This window comes from Microtus ochrogaster, chromosome X, assembly GCF_000317375.1.
Source record: "Microtus ochrogaster isolate Prairie Vole_2 chromosome X, MicOch1.0, whole genome shotgun sequence".
Lineage (NCBI taxonomy): Eukaryota > Metazoa > Chordata > Mammalia > Rodentia > Cricetidae > Microtus > Microtus ochrogaster.
Window position 1 is genome coordinate 73,558 of NC_022026.1, and position 18,430 is coordinate 91,987.

The 18,430-nt window shown below is 39.4% G+C and overlaps 1 pseudogene; it reads left to right on the top strand.

Annotated features, from left to right (window-relative positions):
* Positions 1-8,392: 8,392 nt before the first annotated feature.
* Positions 8,393-9,438, top strand: LOC101997564 (annotated as a pseudogene).
* The last annotated feature ends 8,992 nt before the right edge of the window (positions 9,439-18,430 follow it).

The following is an 18,430-nucleotide window of genomic DNA, read 5'->3' on the forward strand; positions in this document are numbered from 1 at the left end:
ACAGGGGCATTTTTATTATGTTTAGATATGATCCTTGTATCCCTAATCTCTCCAAGACCTTTATCATAAAGGGGTGCTGCATTTGGTCAAATGCTTTTTCAGCATCTAATGAAATGATCATATGTTTTTTTTTTCTTTCAGTTTATTTATATGATAAAATACATTGATAGATTTCATATGTTGAACCAGTCCTGCATCTCTGGGATGAGGCCTACTTGAACATGATGGATAACTTTTTGATGTGTTCTTGGATTCAGTTTGCCAGTATTTTATTGAGAATTTTTGCATCGATGCTCATGAGTGAGATTGCTCTGTAATTTTTTTGTGTGTGTCTTTGAGCGGTTTTGGTATCAGGGGTAACTGTAGCTTCATAAAAAGAGTTTGGTAATGACCTTTGTTTCTATTATGTGGAACACATTGAGGAATATAGGTATTAGCTTTCTTTGAAGTTCTGGTAGAATTCTCCACTAAGACCATCCGGTCTTGGGCTTTTTTTAGTTGAGAGGTTTTTGATGACAGCTTCTATTTCCTCATGACTTATAGGTCTATTTAAATTGTTCACCTGGTCTTGAGTTAAATTTGGTATATAGTATCTATCTAAAAACTTGTCCATTTCTTTTACATTTTCCAATTTTGTGGAGCATAGGCTTTTGTAGTAAGACTTAATGATTCTCTGGATTTCCTCAGTGTCTGTTGTTATGCCCCCCCCTTTTCATTTCTGATGTTGTTAAATTGGGTGTTCTTTCTCCGCCTTTTGATGAGTTTGGATAGAAGTTTGTCAGTCTTGTTGATTTTCTCCAGGAACCAGCTCTTTGTTTCATTGATTCTTTGCATTGTTTTCTGTGTTTCTATTTTGTTGATTTCAGCCCTCAGTTTTATTATTTCCAGTCTTCACTCCTCCTGGGTGAGTCTTCTTCTTTTTTTTTCCTGGAGTTTTCAGGTGTGCTGTTAAGTCTCTAATGTGAGCTTTCTCCATTTTCTTTAAGTGGGCACTTAGTTCTATGAACTTTCTTCTTAGCACAGCTTTCATAGTGTCCCATAGGTTCGGGTATATTGCATCTTCATTTTCGTTGAATTCAAGGACAACTTTAATTTCTTTCTTTATTTCTTCCTTGACCCAGGGGTGGTCCAGTAGTTGACTGTTCAGTTTCCATGAGTTTGTAGGCTTTCTGAGGGTAGTATTGTTGTTGAATTCTAACATTACTCCATGGTTATCCAATAAGACACAGGTGGTTACTCCAATTTTTTGTATCTGTGGATGTTTGCTTTGTTACTGGGTATGTGATCAATTTTAGAGAAGGTTCCATGGGGTGCTGAGAAGAAGGTATATTATTTCCTGTTTGGGTGGAATGTTCTATAGGTATCTGTTAAGTCCATTTAATTCATTACAACTGTTAGTTTTCTTATTTCTCTGTTAAATTTTTGTCTGGCTGATCTGTCCATTGGCGAGAGAGGAGTGTTGAAATCTCCTACTATTAGTGTGTGGGGTTTGATGTGTGCTTTGAGTTTTAGTAATGTTTCTTTTACATATGTGGGTGTATATCTTAGGGGCATAGATATTCAGGATTGAGACTTCATCCTGATGAATTGTTCCTGTTATGAGTATAAAGTATCCTTCTCCATCTCTTCTGAATGATTTTAGTTTGAAATCAATTTTGTTAGAATAGCCACATCCACCTGTTTCTTAGTTCCATTTGATTGGAAAACCTTTTTCCAAACCTTTACTCTGAGGTAGTGTCTCTTTTTAAGTTTGAGGTGTGTTTCTTGTAAACAGCATAATGCTGGGTCCTGTTTTTCATATTCATTCTCTTAACTTGTGCCTTTTTAAAGGTGAATTGAGTCCAAAGATATTAAGCTATATTAACCACCAGTGGTTGTTAACTCCGGTTATTTTTTGGTGGTAGTGTTTGTGTGTTTCCCTTCTTTGAGTTGTGTTGGTGGCAGGTTATCAGATGTCTGTGGGTGTTGTTAGCTTCCTTGGGTTGAGATTTTCCTTCTAGTACTTTCTTTAAGGCTGGGTTTGTGGATGCATATTGTTTAAATCTGTTTTTGTCATGGAATATCTTGTTTTGTCCATCGCTGGTGAAAGAAAGCTTTGCTGGGTATATTAGTCTGGGCTTGCTTCCGTGGTCTCTTAGTTTCTGCAGCACGTCTCTCATGGAACTTCTGGCTTTCACCGTTTCCATTGAGAAGTCAGGTGTAATTCTGATAGGTTTACCTTTATATATTTCCTTTGCAGCTCTTAAAATTCTTTCTTTATTCTGTATGTTTTGTGTTTTGATTATTACATGGCAAGGGGATTTTTTTTTTGATCCAGTCTATTTGGTGTTCTGTAAGCTTCTTATAGCTACACAGGGATGTTTTCTTTAGGTAGGGAAAGTTTATTTCTATAATTTTGTTGAATATATTTTCTGGGCCTTTGAGCTGGAGTTCTTCTAACCCTATTACTCTTAGGTTTGGTCTCTTCATGGTGTCCCAGAGTTCCTGGATGTTTTGTGTTAAGAATTTGTTAGATTTCCTGTTTTCTTTGATCAATGAGTCTGTTTCTCCTATAGTATCTTCAGCACCTGCGATCCTTTCTTCTATCTCTTGTATTCTGTTGGTTATACTTGTCTCTGTAGTTCCTGTTCATCTACCCAGATTTTCCATATCCAGTCTTCCCTTGGTATGTGTTTTCTTTATTACCTCCATTTCAGTCCTCAAGTCTTGAACTGTTTCCTTTACCTGCTTGATTGCTTTCTCTTGGTTTTCTTGGGTATCTTTGAGGGAATTATTAATTACTTCAAACTTTTTCTTTGTCTCTCTTCCATTTCTTTAAGGGAGTTTTTCACTTCCTGCTTAAAGGTCTCAATCATTTTCTTTGTTTTATATTTTTTATTTTTTGTTTTGTTTTTTGTTTTTATTACTTTATTAATAATAGGAATAAAAATTTCCACTTCCTCCCCTCCACCCACTTCTGTCCCGCTCCCCCACTCACCCTGCTCCCCACCCCCTCCAGTCCTAAAAAAGGGCAGGGTACCCTCCCCTGTGGGAATTCCAAGGCCCTCCTCCCTCCATCCAGGCCTAGGAAGGTGTGCATCCAAATAGACTAGATCCCAAAAAGCCAGTACATGCAGTAGAGACAAATCCCAGTGCCATTATCATTGGCTTCTTAGTCAAAATTGTCAACCACATTCAGAGGGTTCAGTTTGATCCCATGCTTAATCAGTCCCATTCTAGCTGACTTTAGTCAGCTCCCCTTAGTTCAAGCACACTGTCTCAGTGGGTGGGATCATCCTCTCATGGTCCTGACTTCCTTGGCCATATTCTCCCTCCTTCTGCTCTTCAACTGGACCTTGGGAGCTCAGTCCAGTACTCCCATGTGGGACTCTTTAACAAATGGTGCTGGCATAACTGGATGCCAACCTGTAGAAGAATGATACCAAGGACCTCACAGGTGAAAGGTAGAAGAAAGAAGATAGATCCATATCTATCACCATTCATAAAACTCAAGTCCAAATGGATTAAAGACCTCAATATAAATACAACCACACTGAACCTGATAGAAGAGAAAGTGGGAAGTAGACTGCAACACATGAGCACATGAGACCACGTCCTATATATAACCCCAGTAGCACAGACAATAAGAGCAACACTGAATATATTGGACCTCCTGAAACTGAGAAGCTTCTGTAAAGCAAAGGGCACAGTCATTAAGACAAAAAGGCAGCCCACTGAATGGGAGAAGATCTTCACCAACCCCACATCAGACAAATGTCTGATCTCCAAAATATATAAAGAATTCAAGAAACTAGACATTAAAATTCTAAATAACCCCATTAAAAAATGGAGTACTGAACTCAACAGAAAATTATCAACAGAAGAATTTCAAATAGCCAAAAGATACTTCATCATTTTCATAAGGTTATGTTAAAGTCTTTTTCTTCTACTTCTGTGTTAGGATGTTCAAGTTTTCCTGTTGTGTGTTTGCTGGTTTCTGGTGTTACCATGTTGCTTTTCAGGATGTTGGAAAAGTTTTTGCATTGGTGCCTACCCATCTCTTCCTTTAAATGAGGCCATCAGAGTCTTGGCTTCTTGGTCCAATCTTTGCTGTGGCTGACTGAGTACTTGGGAGCTTTTCTTGGTCTGCCCATTCTTAGGTCCCCTCAGCACTGAAACAGGCTGTGTTTGAGGATTCCAAGGACCTCACAGGTGAAAGGTAGGCTTGGAGGAAGGGTGGGTTGAGGGCAAGACCAGTATCAAGGACACTCCCAGCTGGCTGGCCAGAAAAGCTTAGATAAAGGTTTAGATATTCACTAACAGAGGAGTTGAAGCCTCAGGAACAAATAGACACCTGAAACAGACTGAGGACAAAGGTTAGTCTCAGGCAGAAGACCTGGAAAGCCACCAACTACAAATGGGCGTGATGGGTCCATCTTGTATCCCAGAATTCAGGAGGTTCATAAAAAGTTCATGAGTTGCAGAGTAAGATCCTGTCTTGAAAACTGTAAAACAAAAAGAAAAATAGCACTCTACCAACTATATTATGTCAAACATTTAATAAAATCAGTTTCAGTGGACCTGGCAAGATGGTTCAGTGGTTATGAGCACTGGTTGCTTTTCCAAGACACCTGGATTCAATCCCCACCTGTAGTAATGGGAGCAGCGGGGCTGCGTCCCCAGCACCCCAACCGCCTCCGGCTAGCTTAAGCCCCAAAATAATTACACGGACACTGTATTCATTTAATCACTGCTTGGCCATTTCTATCTAGCCTCTTCTAGGCTAACTCTCGCACCTGGACTAGCCCATCTCTAATAATTTGCTGTAGCCCACAAGGTGGCTTACCAAGGAGATTCTAGCCTACGTCCATCCTGGGTCAGAGCTTCATCGCGTGTGCCTCAGAGAGCAGAGCTCTCGCCTCTGCCCGCAAGAGTGGAGCATCGTGTCTCTCCGAGGCATCTGCCCCCGAGAGCAGAGCTGTCGAGTCTCTGAGCTCACTTCCTCTTCCTCCCAGAGTTCTGTTCTGTTTACTCCTCCCATCTATGTTTTAACCTATCAGGGCAAGCAGCTTCTTTATTTAATTAACCAATGACCTTTCTCCATCACCCACCATTCACATGACAGCTTATAACCATCTGTAACTCCACTTCCAGGGAATCAAATACCTCTGTCTCCCAAAGAAACCAGACACACACACATAGAGACAAAATACCATAAACAAAATATAAATTTAAATCCATCTTTTAAAAAATAAAAATGAGTATCAAATCTGTATAGCATGGATTGCAAATGGTATTAGTGAATTTAATGATGGGAGGACTTCACTTTCTCAGTTCACCTTCTCTGTGGAAAATGCTTTGTGATATGTTAGAGAGCTAAGAACTCAATGGAGTGATTCAGAGGGGACAAAAATCCTTTTCAAACATCACTATTGTTCTCTTTTGTTCTTCCATTGAAAATATTTCAAAATAAGCATATATATGTTCAAGGCCTCTTTCAGAGGAGTTCTGATACCATTCATGGATCTTCTGCACATGTCACCCACCACATCTCAGAGGCCTCAGCACTATACTATTACCTCCGGGCTTAATCATCCAACATATGGACATTGGTAGAAAGGAACCATAGCAGGGACACAATTTCTATGCTGTCTTTGAAATTTCCAGCTATATATGCTTGGTATATGTTTATATATTAAGAGCCTAAATGTAAAAAATTATAATGAAATGATCTACCTCATGGACACATCCATATAGTGACATGGTGAATGGAGACCTGACAGAGCTCATGACATGGTTGTTCAGATCATAGTCTTCAATGGTTCATACACTAATTTTGCAAGTTTCTTTTTTAAGATTATAATTATATCATTTCCTCTTTCTTTTTTCGTCCTCCAAACCCTTCCATAAAGCCCTTCATGTTGTTCTAAAAATTCATGGTCTCTTTATTTACTAATGGCTGTTATATATACATGTGTGCATTCCTAAATCATAAATATGATCTGCTCAATTGGTATGATGTTACTCTGTGTGTGTGTGTGTGTGTGTGTGTGTGTGTGTGTGTGTGTGTGTTTCCAGTGTAGCACTTTCTTAATCAATTTGTGAATGGGATACTCATCTAGCAAAAGAGAAAATAAACAAAAATCTATCTTGAATGGTTGTTATGATGGTTGTATACTGTGATATTTCTAAGAACTGTATGGAACCGCAAAGGTACTTAAACATCCACATTTATTGCTGTTTTCTTCACAATGGCAAGGAAATAAAATGGATAATGAAAATGAAAATTAAATAAAAGAATATATTAGAATTGTAGTCCTCCACACTACAATTTCTTTCAGATCCTCCCCATTTCCCCCACCCACCTAATGGTGTAAGTTTGGAGATAGGTTCTCATGTAGCTTTAGCTGACTTCAAATTTTTGGGGTGCACAGACTGACCTTGAACCCTTGATTCACCTGCCTCTGTCACTTGAGTGCTAGGATTACATTCAGCTGCTACTACAACCCAGTTCAGGTGGTAATGGAGATTAAAGCCAAGACTTCATGTATGCTGTACATGCATTCTAGTTAGCCCCATCCATAGTCTGTGAATAATCATTTTGTAGAGTGCAGTCTAGCAGGCCTGTACAAGGCTTGAGTCACAAACTGTCATGGAGGAAGAAGACTATTCAAGCAAAGAGGCCATGGACTGGCAGATTTGGGATTATCACATTATAAGTATTACGTTCATATGCAAGATGAAGTATTTCCTGCTCAATTGTGTAAAACTCTGTAATTGAGGAAAGCACTGACTGTAGACATACTACATGGGTTATTGTCATAAAGCAGGCTAATGAAGCTGGTGAGTATCAGAATTCTAGGCAAGGACCTCACTACACGGTAACTCACTAAACAAGATGTAAGCAGCATCTGGCTTCATTAGGATTATAAGCGTTTCTTTGAAATGTTTTGAAATTAAATACAGAAGAAAATCAACTAAGTTTTTGCACTCAGTGATTGCAAGTGATAGACTGCTTCCTACTCATATAGAGGACTGTCTGTGTTCATTGTTCTCAAAAACTTCACAAGTTATAAGCTATCACATATGTCACTTCTCCTTCTCCCCCTATCAAGACTTTCATCTTTGGGGAAGATTTCTGTCCTTGGCTGGGGTCGGAAATTTCCAGAAACGGAAAGACACCACACATAACGCCTTCATGTAATGTGTTATCTAAAAGATGCATGCATCCTTATCAATTTGTTTCATTTCACAAAGTTTTCATAATGGGGGTTTTGTCATCTATTACATATTACTATCTAGTGTCCTCCATTCTGTATTTAGATGTAAGGCTAAAAATAATTGAAGTCATAAAACCACAAAATTATTAGGGTTCAATAATGTGACTGAACTCATTTTTGAGCACAAAATCTTTCAGAGGGGGCATCTTGCCTGACTTTACTATTATTGTTTCAAACTTTCTATGACTACCCTTCAAAAATGATTTCACCGTTTAGAAATCACTGTTTCAAAATGTTCTCATGGTGGTAGTATTATATACATTAAGAGATGATCAATATTTTGGAACCTGTCAAAAGTCATACTATTGGTTTACATGTGATTACACTGGGTAATAGAACTATGGTAGAAATAAATTGTATTTATATTTCAAAGTATTTATTTTCTTATGAGAAACCTACACTAGCTTGTGTCTAAATATTTCATAAATTAATAAACAGATGAGTATTTAAGACTGTCTGAACTTTTGCATCAGGAATTCATAGCCTGGGCGGCTTCAAATGACAGAAATGTAGATTTTATAAAGCTGGAAGCTAGGAAGTCGAAGATCAAGGACTTGACAGATAAATATTTTAGTGAGGTTTCACTTTCTGGTTCAAAGAATATTGTCTTCACATAGTAGAAAATATTCTAGTGTTTTGATGAACTAATTTTCTCCCAAAGGCACCACCTTTCAATAGAAGATTTCAATAGATGTGTTTCACGGGTCTCAAACCTTCACTATCTCCAAAGAGAATCTCAAAAGTTGTTTATGCAACAAATTTGAAAGCAAACACTATCTAGAAACTAAGAATTTCAGAACTAGGGATATAGTTCAGTGGCAGCAGACATTTATATCATGCATGAAGTACTGGAATCAATCAATCACCAGCAAAACACACACACACACACACAGACACACACACAATTTGCATGCAAGACACCTCTAATTTTTATAAATTGTGAAGTCACTTAGTCACACCATATATTCCATGAAACGATTAACTGGATTGCCTGAAAAAGAAGAACCCAGGAGAAATCTCAAGAGTAAACTTCATTTCCAAGCCTTGTAACTCAGTCTCAATCTGGCATACTCCCAGAGATAAACCTCTTTAGAAATATACACAGCAGGGTCTCCCCACCCCCACCCCTGGAGCGGTCTCTCCCCGAGATCCACTGCCCTTTGGAGCAGACAGAAAGAACAAGTAGCAACTAACAGGAGGAGAATGGCACTGAGGCAGATTTCCAGCAACAGGTGCTTCCGGGGGCTCCAGAAGGTCTTCGAACATGACAGTGTTGAGCTGAAATGTAAAATGAGACTTGCTGTCTACCTGCCTCCACGGACAGAGAGTGCAAAGTGTCCTGTGCTCTACTGGCTGTCTGGTTTAACATGCACAGAACAAAATTTCATAACCAAGTCTGGCTTTCAGCAAGCTGCCTCAGAACACGGCCTGGTCGTCATTGCTCCAGATACCAGTCCCCGTGGCTGCAACATTAAAGGAGAAGATGACAGCTGGGACTTCGGCACTGGTGCGGGCTTCTTTGTGAATGCCACTGAAGACCCCTGGAAAACAAATTACAGAATGTACTCTTACGTAACCGAGGAGCTTCCACAACTCATAAACGCCAATTTCCCATTGGACCCACAGAGGATGTCTATTTTTGGTCACTCCATGGGAGGCCACGGAGCTCTGATTTGTGCTTTGAAAAATCCTGGAAAATACAAATCTGTGTCAGCATTTGCTCCAATTTGCAACCCAGTGCTCTGTCCTTGGGGCAAAAAAAGTTTTTAATGGATATTTGGGACCAGATGAAAATAAATGGAAGATGTATGATGCAACCTGTCTCGTGAAGTCCTCTTCAGGTTCCCAGATTGACATACTAATTGATCAAGGAAAAGATGACGAGTTTCTTACAAATGGGCAGTTACTCCCTGATAACTTCATAGCTACCTGCACAGAAAAGAAAATTCCTGTTGTTTATAGGCTACAGGAGGGTTATGATCATAGCTACTACTACTTCATTGCAACCTTCATCACCGACCACATCAGGCATCATGCAAAATACCTGAACGCATGAAAAGCTTCAGGTGGAAGAATCTCATCGGGATTATAAACCTTGGACAACACGGAATTGCTCAGTAAAAGATTTAGGGTTTCCTCTCAAAAGATCATCCTCCTGCAGTTGAATCACTTTTCTGAATAAAGACATCAAACTTTTAAAAAAAAGAAATATACACAACGCCAACCAGAAAGATTTGGTACAGCAGTGTGCAGAGAGAATACAGAAGAACAAATAAAATTTAGGAGTCACCCCATCCTTTATCACAGGAAGATCAGAATTTCTGAATATTTGCCCATCTTATAATCTAATCTCTTTTTATAAAAGAATAACTTTCAAATGCATGTTAGGCAATAAATTTATTTTATTACTTTTCAAAGAAAATATTGACCCATTCACGTATTTTAGATTAATCTGATTTTAGAGTCATGAATAATCTAAAATGAAGCTGTTAAATACTCACTACACATAATTTTCATGCAGCAATATATAATTACATTTATACGATAAAAGATTGTCAAAGTCAAGAAGATATGAGTAAAAACGATATGCACAATTCTGGTATATTTATTTTTTGAACTCACATATATATGATTTTATCAATAACATTGTTAAGAACATATACAACATCTATGTTCAAAACTAATGATTCAAATTTGAAAGGAATAAAGCAAAACAAAATACATCTTTTATCTTAACTAAGGGAAACTATAACTGTCTATTCTTCAATTCCATCAAAGACTCCAGAAGGTTATACTACCTAAATGAACAAGAAATGCATTTTAAGCAACTTCCAAAACTCTAGATTGACAGAGACATCTTGCTGCCTGGACAGTCACCCAAAGATCTTCTGTAACATTGGAGCAGCCATCTTCAGCCTACAAGCCAATAGTATTTGGCAAACTTTTCAATAAAGCAGGAAATTTCAAAGACAGTTCTGCCTATATGGGCAGTTTTTCAGTCACTTTCTCCTGTGTCCTGCAGAATGTCTGGCAGACACTTTCATGAAGGAGGAACCCTAAACGACTGTCTCACCTTCTTTAGACAACTTCAGCAGTCATTTTTCTGTGGTTCACATATGTCCAGTTCATACAACATACATTAAGCAGTCCAGGCAACTGCAGTGTCAATATTTGGGAATTTAGACATAGCTCACTCTAACCTTCTTCCTGCTTTTTTGGGGGAAGAGTAATTTATGGGGTTTACAGAGACTATTGATGAGTTTGGGTCTACCAAACTACGTTAGTCTGGATGGAATCCACAGGTTCTCACCCTCTGTGGAAGCAAAATAAGAACCTTTTTTCCAAAGCAACATATCCTTACACACAAATTTTGAAGTCAACGTACCTTTAAGGTATATATGTTGATTTAGCTTAGCAGCCTGCACAACTAAATGTCTCTCTCTATTTGGCTCATTCACACTTTTAAAAAATTCAGAGAAAACACAACAATGTTTATAACCCAGATTCTGTGTGTTTTCTATCTTTATGTGGCTTATTTTTCTTTATTCCTTCATCTATGACTATCTGTGCTGTCTCTTTAAAGACTGTTTTATCTTTTTTATGTTCTTGTTCTTCATTCTCTCAAGCCTACATACATTTTTAAACACACTGTGACCCGTTCAGTGGTTTATTTCTGTGTGAATCTATCTGTATTGCACATCTGTAAACTATTTTCTGACCAGGAGTGCTTTTCTTAATGATAAGCAGGTGTGGCTAGGAACAAGTAAGTGGTACTGCCTGTTGGCTCTGCCCAGTCCAACGTGAATAAGGCGTGTTTGCTGCTTCTAAGAGCCATGCACATTGCCCCAGCTCCAGGGTCACAGCAGGTCTGTGTCACCATTAAGCAATTGTAACAAGCTGCTCACAGACCCCATTTAAGTGCTCAATGTCCTGAAAGAGTCAGACTTCATGCTGCCAGCACAAACCAGGAAGCTACTATTTCTTATGCTGACTCAGTAAGATTGTCTTAAAGGAGTCGTGGTGCCCCTTCTTGCCCCGAGAAAACAGAACCTATCTGAAAAAAATAATTTGTTACCAAGAAGCTGTATTTGGCTCCCGTTTTTGTGAGTCTAGAAGCCTTTCTCATAATGCTTTCTTAGACTATATGTGGAAATTCTTTCGCCATGCTTGCATGCCATTTTGTAGGCAGAGGCTGCTTGGTCGATTTTCTGGATGCCCAGATCCAAAATAATCACTCAAACTATATCAATTAAGTCACTACTTGAAAAGTCATTTAAGCGTATTGCATGCTAAAACTTAAACATCTTAAATTAACCTATTTTTATTAATTTTGGTATTGTGGCATAGCTGTGGCTTATGGGGCAAAGTTCTTGCATCTGGCATTTCTGACAGCTGTATGACTTCTCACTGACTCCACCTACTCTCCCTTGCTCTAATTGTTTGAAATTCCCACCCTGGCCTTTTCTGCAAGGCAAGAGGACCAAAGCAGCTCTTTATTAACCAGTGATATTCACAGCATACAGAGGGGAATCCCATATAGTCTCTCTTTGAGTTTCTGTTCTGGGTTCCTTCAATGGTGGTCTCCATTGAAGAAGTGTGAGCCAAAGAAGTCCTTTTCTTCTGAACTTGCTTTTTGGTCCTAATGATTTGTTGCAGTAATAGAAACACTAAGTGAAGAAAGGTACTCTTCACACTACCAAAAGAAATGCAAACACCAACAACACGACAAAATTTGAACAACAATATGTCCTGCCTGCAATGGATTCTAGGGTAGTGGTAGTACTGAACTAGTGGGAGTAGCCAACAGGTAACTGATTCACCTAAAGCCCAATCCACGAGATGGAACCCATGCCGGACACTGCTTGGGTGACCAAGAACCAGAGACTAGATATCCCAGGGACCCATGGTAAAAACAAATAACACTAGTCCTAAAAAGGAAATAAATGTAATGTAAATGACTCCTGATGATATGTTGCTATCCTCATGCAACAGGGCCTTATTTGGCTATTCTCAGAGAAAATCCTTCCTGCCACAGAAAGGGTCATATGCACAGAGAGGGTGGCAGAGACAATTCTTGAAACACACAGTTCTAAAGGGGATGTCTCCATTAAATCCCTCTCTTCAGAACACAGGGAACCCTGTGAAAGAGGAGACAGAAAGAGTGTAAGAATCAGCAGGGGTGGAGGACATCAGGAGAACAAGGCCCTCAAAATCAACTGAACAAGGCTTATATGAACTCCTACAGACAGAAGCAGCAAGTACAAGGTCTCCTCTGGCCTGCAATAAGTCCTCTGTGTATATAGTATAGCATTTAGAATTATATTTTTATGAGACTCCTGGGAGTGTGATAGAGTAGGTCCCTGACTACTGTGCCTGCTAGTGGGGCTCTTTGCCTACTGTTGGGTTGTCTGGTCTGCCAGGGTCTAACCAACATAAACTATCTCTCTGGACTGGCGTGGCTGCCTGGGAATAATTGTGACACAGTTCACAAAGCAATATTGAAAGGCAGTCTCTGGGTTCATTCAAATCCTGAAGATCACCTGCATTTATTCTCAAAACAGTTTTTATCTCCCAAGGTGAACTGAGAGGGACGTTCATTAGCATTCTATTTCCAGGGTAGCAGGACTAAAGTCACATCTGCATCTCTGTCATTACCTTGGAATTAACACCTCTTCCCAGACAGTCCTCATAATTACAAAGAAGGAGCAGAACAACATCAGGGCATCCTGACCTCAGGGGACAGCCAGTCCGGAAAGTGCTTTTAGCACCTCAGCTGCTATTGTGGCTTGAGATCCTGGCTGCCAATAAAAGTGTGGCATGTCATCTGTTTGTGTTTTCTTCCGTTTTGATCCTACTTAATGTACTGGCTTTGCGGGAGCCTAGCCAGTTTGGATGTTCACCTTCCTAAATATAGACGGAGGGGGGAGGACATAGGACTTACCACAGGGCAGGGAACCCTGACTGCCCATTGGACTGGAGAGGGAGGGGGAGAGGAGTGGGGGGAGGGGGAGAAGGGTGGGAGGAGGGGGGGAAGGGTGGGAGGAGGGGGAGGGAAATGGGAGGCTGGGAGGAGGTGGAAACTTGTTTTTTTTCCTTTTCTCAATAAAAGAAAAAAAAATCAAAAAAAAAAGTGTGGCATGTATACTACTTACCCACAATTCACTCTCTCCTATCAGGACATCCATCATCTAACCTGGTGCCCCATAAGATCACATCCAAAACTGCCTCCAGCTATTCCTGTAGTTTGCATTCTTCCTGGGCCTAGGTCTCTCTGCTGGGATATGACAGCGTTAATTGCCTTTCCCTGCAAGGCAGCAGCTATGGCCATTCCCTGTGTATATGATTGGCCAATATCCGAGCAAATTTGGATATAATCTGCAATGGTACCCTGCTTTTTAAAAGGTCTTAGAGCTGCCTTACATACAGCATTACTGTTCTCAAAGTCTAACTGTTTAACTTTTAACTGCCCTGCTTTTGTGTCTCCAATCAACCTATGAGATGCCTGTGTTAGTCTGGAAACAAAGTACTGAGCTAATTCATCTTGTCCCTGTCTTATACCAGATAACTCCTCAATCTGTTCTTTTGACGATGGAAGTCTAATCCAGGCCTTCTTGGCCACTGAAGTAAGTCGGGCATACGCTGCTATGTCCAATTCTAATTGCTGATCTCTTCCTGAATAAGGTTCCTCACCGGCAAGCATTTCATATGAAATAGGAATCTGCTGAGCTCTGTTTCTCTCAGCTGTGGCCTGACATTGTTTTGAAAGTTCAGTTTTCCACAATAACTGGTCTCCTCCTGACAGGCAAGCCTAGGCTGTGTGCTTCTAATCTGCTTGTGGCAGCAACTGTGTAAAAGGAGTCATGGGGCCGCACTGAGCACAAACAGTTTTTAATTCTTTGAGTAACTTAAATGATATGGGAGTATGTATCCTAAGCAAGTTTCTTTGCACATCTCTTTGCCCTATTGTGGGAGAGAATGGAAACCCTTGCATTTCTTCCCCTCTGCTAGTGGTTTCTCTAACACAGGATTGTAAAGGAGATTCACTACTATTGTTATGCATCTGCTTCACTTTTGGAGTGCTCTGTAATGTATGTGGGTCTAAATCAGCTATTATGGTAGGAAGAGAATTACTCTTCTGACAAGAGGCCTGGATCTCCATAAATTCTAGTCTGTGCGATAGCGAGTTTATCATCCTTCTCAAACCACTTAATTCCTCCTGAACCTCATTATTCTGTTCCTGTCTTTCTGCATTGCTGGTTGCTAGTGAGGGAGATGAAGACTCCCTTTTATAGTCTAATCATTAGTCTCTGACTGATTGCAACTACTCTGTTCTGTAAAAGCATCTAACAACTCCTCAGGTGGTGTGGATGGAACTATCTCCTGCTGGTCAGGATTTAAGTCCAACCTTCCCTGTATTAGCATCCAGAAATGCTTTCTGGTCCACAATTACAATAACATTGGTAAATCTTTATCCTTACTTCTTTCCATGAACCAACATCTATGGTTCTGAACTCAGAAAACAGAGGGCATATCTCCTCTATAAATTCTAAAAATTCCTGTATCTGATGCTGCTGAATTCTCTCTCTTCTCTCCTTTAATATATCTCCAATCAACTGTATAGCCATTTGATTGCTTTTTCCTTGCCCCATATTTCTATATTTACAAATTTTACTCCCGATATTACTGTCCCGCTTTATCCTATGCGTCCTTATATTCTATTCTTTTTTTTTCTTATATTCTATTCTTTAGTGCTCATTATTCACATATCGACCTGTGTTGCAGTATTCCCTCTTGGATTCCTCACATTCTCCTTCGTATTTCTGGTCACTTCTCCAGCGTTTCTCGGGGTTCAACAGTCAGTCCAATGTTGCAGGCATCACTATGTCGGGGTCCAACTCCAACGTAAACTAACCTTCTGGCCTGGTATGGAGGTGTGGGAATAATTGAGTCACAGTTCACACAGCAAAATCAGAAGGCAGTCTCAGGGTTCAATTCAAATCCTGAAGATCACCTGCATTTATTCTCAAAACAGTTTTGGTTTCCCAAGGTGAACTGAGAGGGAAGTTCATTAGCATTCAATTTCCAGGGTAGCAGGACTAAAGTCACAGCCACAGCTCTGTCAGTAGCTTGGAATTATCACCTCCTCCCAGGAGGTCTTCATAATTACAAAGAAGGAGCAGAACAACATCAGGGCATCCTGACCTCAGGATACAGTCAATCTGAAAGTGCTTTCAGCACCTCAGCTGCTATTGTGGCTTGAGATCCTGGCTGCCAATACAATGCAAAAATAAGTGGCCTGAAAAAAAAATAAGTGGCCTGTGTAATATGGTCCTACACTGGTCCAGCCTCAATGTGATAATTTTTGTTTTTTTCTTATTATAGTTTATTTTGTTATTTGGTTGTTAACTCTTGGACGCCTATTCTTTTTAAATAGGAGACAGAAATGGAGTGGGACCTGAGGGGAGAGAAGTTGGAGGAAGAACTGGGATTAATGAAGGGAGGGGAAACTGTAATTAGGATGTTTTATATTAGAAAAGAATCTATTTTTAACTTTAAAAGAAAAAATAAGTTGTTTTCATGGCATAAGGGTTCCCAGGGCCCTGAACTAGTTGACTTTCATGGACACTGGGTGAGATAAATCACATACAAATTAAGAGTTCACATTTACTGGGTAGCTGGAATAATAATGATGATATAATATGTACCTGGTAATAAGAGTTTATATAATCCTTTAAGAAAGATTTTCAACACAGCATTGGGACTAGTAAAAGTAAGTGGTAATGGCAGCTATGCCAGATTAACTTTGCTCCTTCCTCAAGATGTGCATGGTAAAAGAAATGCCAGATAACCAATGTTCTAATCCCAAGGCATGCATGGTAAGAGGATGAGAAGACAGTACAACCTGCAATTCTGATTTCCATACATATGTTATGCACTGTTCATGAACTAGATAGATAGATAGATAGATAGATAGATAGATAGATAGATAGATAGATAGATAGATACATTGATGGAAGTATGGATAGATGGATGGATGCATGCATCATTGCATGCCTAGCTAGCTACATATATACATACATGCATGTATACATGATAGATAGATGTACAAACACATATTTAGATATGATGATAAACTAAACACAAAAATATAGTGCTCTACTCAGACCCACACTGAGCATGATTTACTACTCCCATTTGATGCACAAAGAATGAGGATTCAAACTACAAATTCTTCCAAACACATACAAAAGCCACACAATGTCCATTTGATGCACAAATATGTGATTAGTAACTGGGCTTTCTTTAGTTTCTGACTCTTGTCAGGAATTACACCCTTGATCTCTTCCTCAGACTTTGGCCTTAATTCATTTACTACTGTGTGCTAACTGATATTTCTAATCCACTAGATAGTAATACTGTTGAAGATTTTTATTCTGCTGCTGATATTTCATTGTACACCCTCAGTTCTAAGATGTTTAAAATACAAAGTTTTATAAACAAAGGGGAAACTTAGCAAAATAAAAGGATCAATGAAATACAAGAGATATCACAAAGACAGTAGGCAGTGACAAAGTTCTTACTATCTAACTGAAAACAAAAATACACCATGGAGTATTATTCATTATTTAAAAACAACAGCATTACAGCATATTTAGGCAACTGGATGTAATGAGAAAAAAATCATCTTGAGTGAGGCAATCCTGACCCAGAAAGACAAACATGGTATGTACTTACTTCTAAGTGAATATGAGTTGTACAGTAAAGGATAATCTTGCTAAGGTACATCTTTTTAAGACACATCAGTAAGAAAGAAAGCTTCCAAATTACATAAAATTAACCTAGCATCCAGTGGAAAAATTAACACCACAGAGGAAATAATTTTGCACATAAAGTTTATATTCTTGGCAATATTTGTTAAAATGATTACATTTGTAAAGTAGAATTACATAATGGTACGTCTTTGAAACAAAAAGTTAGAAGATATGCATACATTGTGATTTCCAAACAAACTTGAACATGTGAGACATTTAAGCAATTGGTTGCTGGATTTTAATGCCAGTAGATGATAAACAGACCAAGAAAATATCAATATGTCCTCTAAACTTAAAAGAAAACAATAACACCAAGAAGTAAACAACAATAAAAACAACAACAATAAAGTATCCATATCATCTGTGGCATCTTCAGGAGAATATGCAGTTATCTGAACACTGTTCCAAGAGCATAGCTAGTGTGGGCTTCTTTTTCAGCCTCCAGGTTACTGTTCAATCATTCAGTTCAGGGCACTAAAGATGGAACCACTCCATTTCTGAAGTTGTGATGGATGCCCTGAAAACTGATGGCTGTTTTCCAGACTCTCCTTGCTACACTTGAGCTCTCAGACCTCCAGCCTGAAGGGAGAAATATTATGTTGATTAGCAGAAGTGTGCCCAAGACTTCTTGTCCAACTCATGTACATGAGATGAGTCTTTGAGCAGAGTGGAAATGTCAGACACCTGCTTGAAGAGAAGGAAAAACTAGAGGCCTTTGGATAAGAATGTTAGTATAGACACCTCACATAAGAGACAAGGAAGATCTGAAGTTCTCTTGGCCAGATGTGGAGTCTGAATACTCAATTAAAGGGAAAAAGTATGTGGAGACACCCTTGGTGTATGGGAGCACTATTGAAAGCCTTATATTCAGACCTTGAACGCCCTTGAACGCCCCCCAACGTAAGTCAGAATTGTACTAATAGGGACCAATTGGCAGAAGTGAGATGTTGGGGGAAGGGGGACAAGAGTGATGGAGAAAATACAAGGACCCCCAGGTCAGTTGGGAAATGTTTGAGGGCGTCTTATGAGAAATGTGGAAATCTGGGGACTATTGTAAATATAGACTAACATGTTGGATTGGGTAAAGCTGGAAATCAGCATACCCACTGCTTGACATGAGATCAAGGTCTCAGCCCACCTCATGCAGTGGAAGACATTCTAGGAACTGCCTTATCAGCTTCCAGCTCTTCATCCGAGGTTGAACATCTGTCCACTGTAGAGAATGTGTGGTATGTGAGGCAGCAGTCTGAGTGGTCATTCAATAGTCTGCATGAGAGTCCCAAGCACGTTCTCCTGCTCAAGCGCATGCTCATCTGCTCAGATCTAGGGTTTTTTTTTTTATTGAGAAAAGGAAAAAAA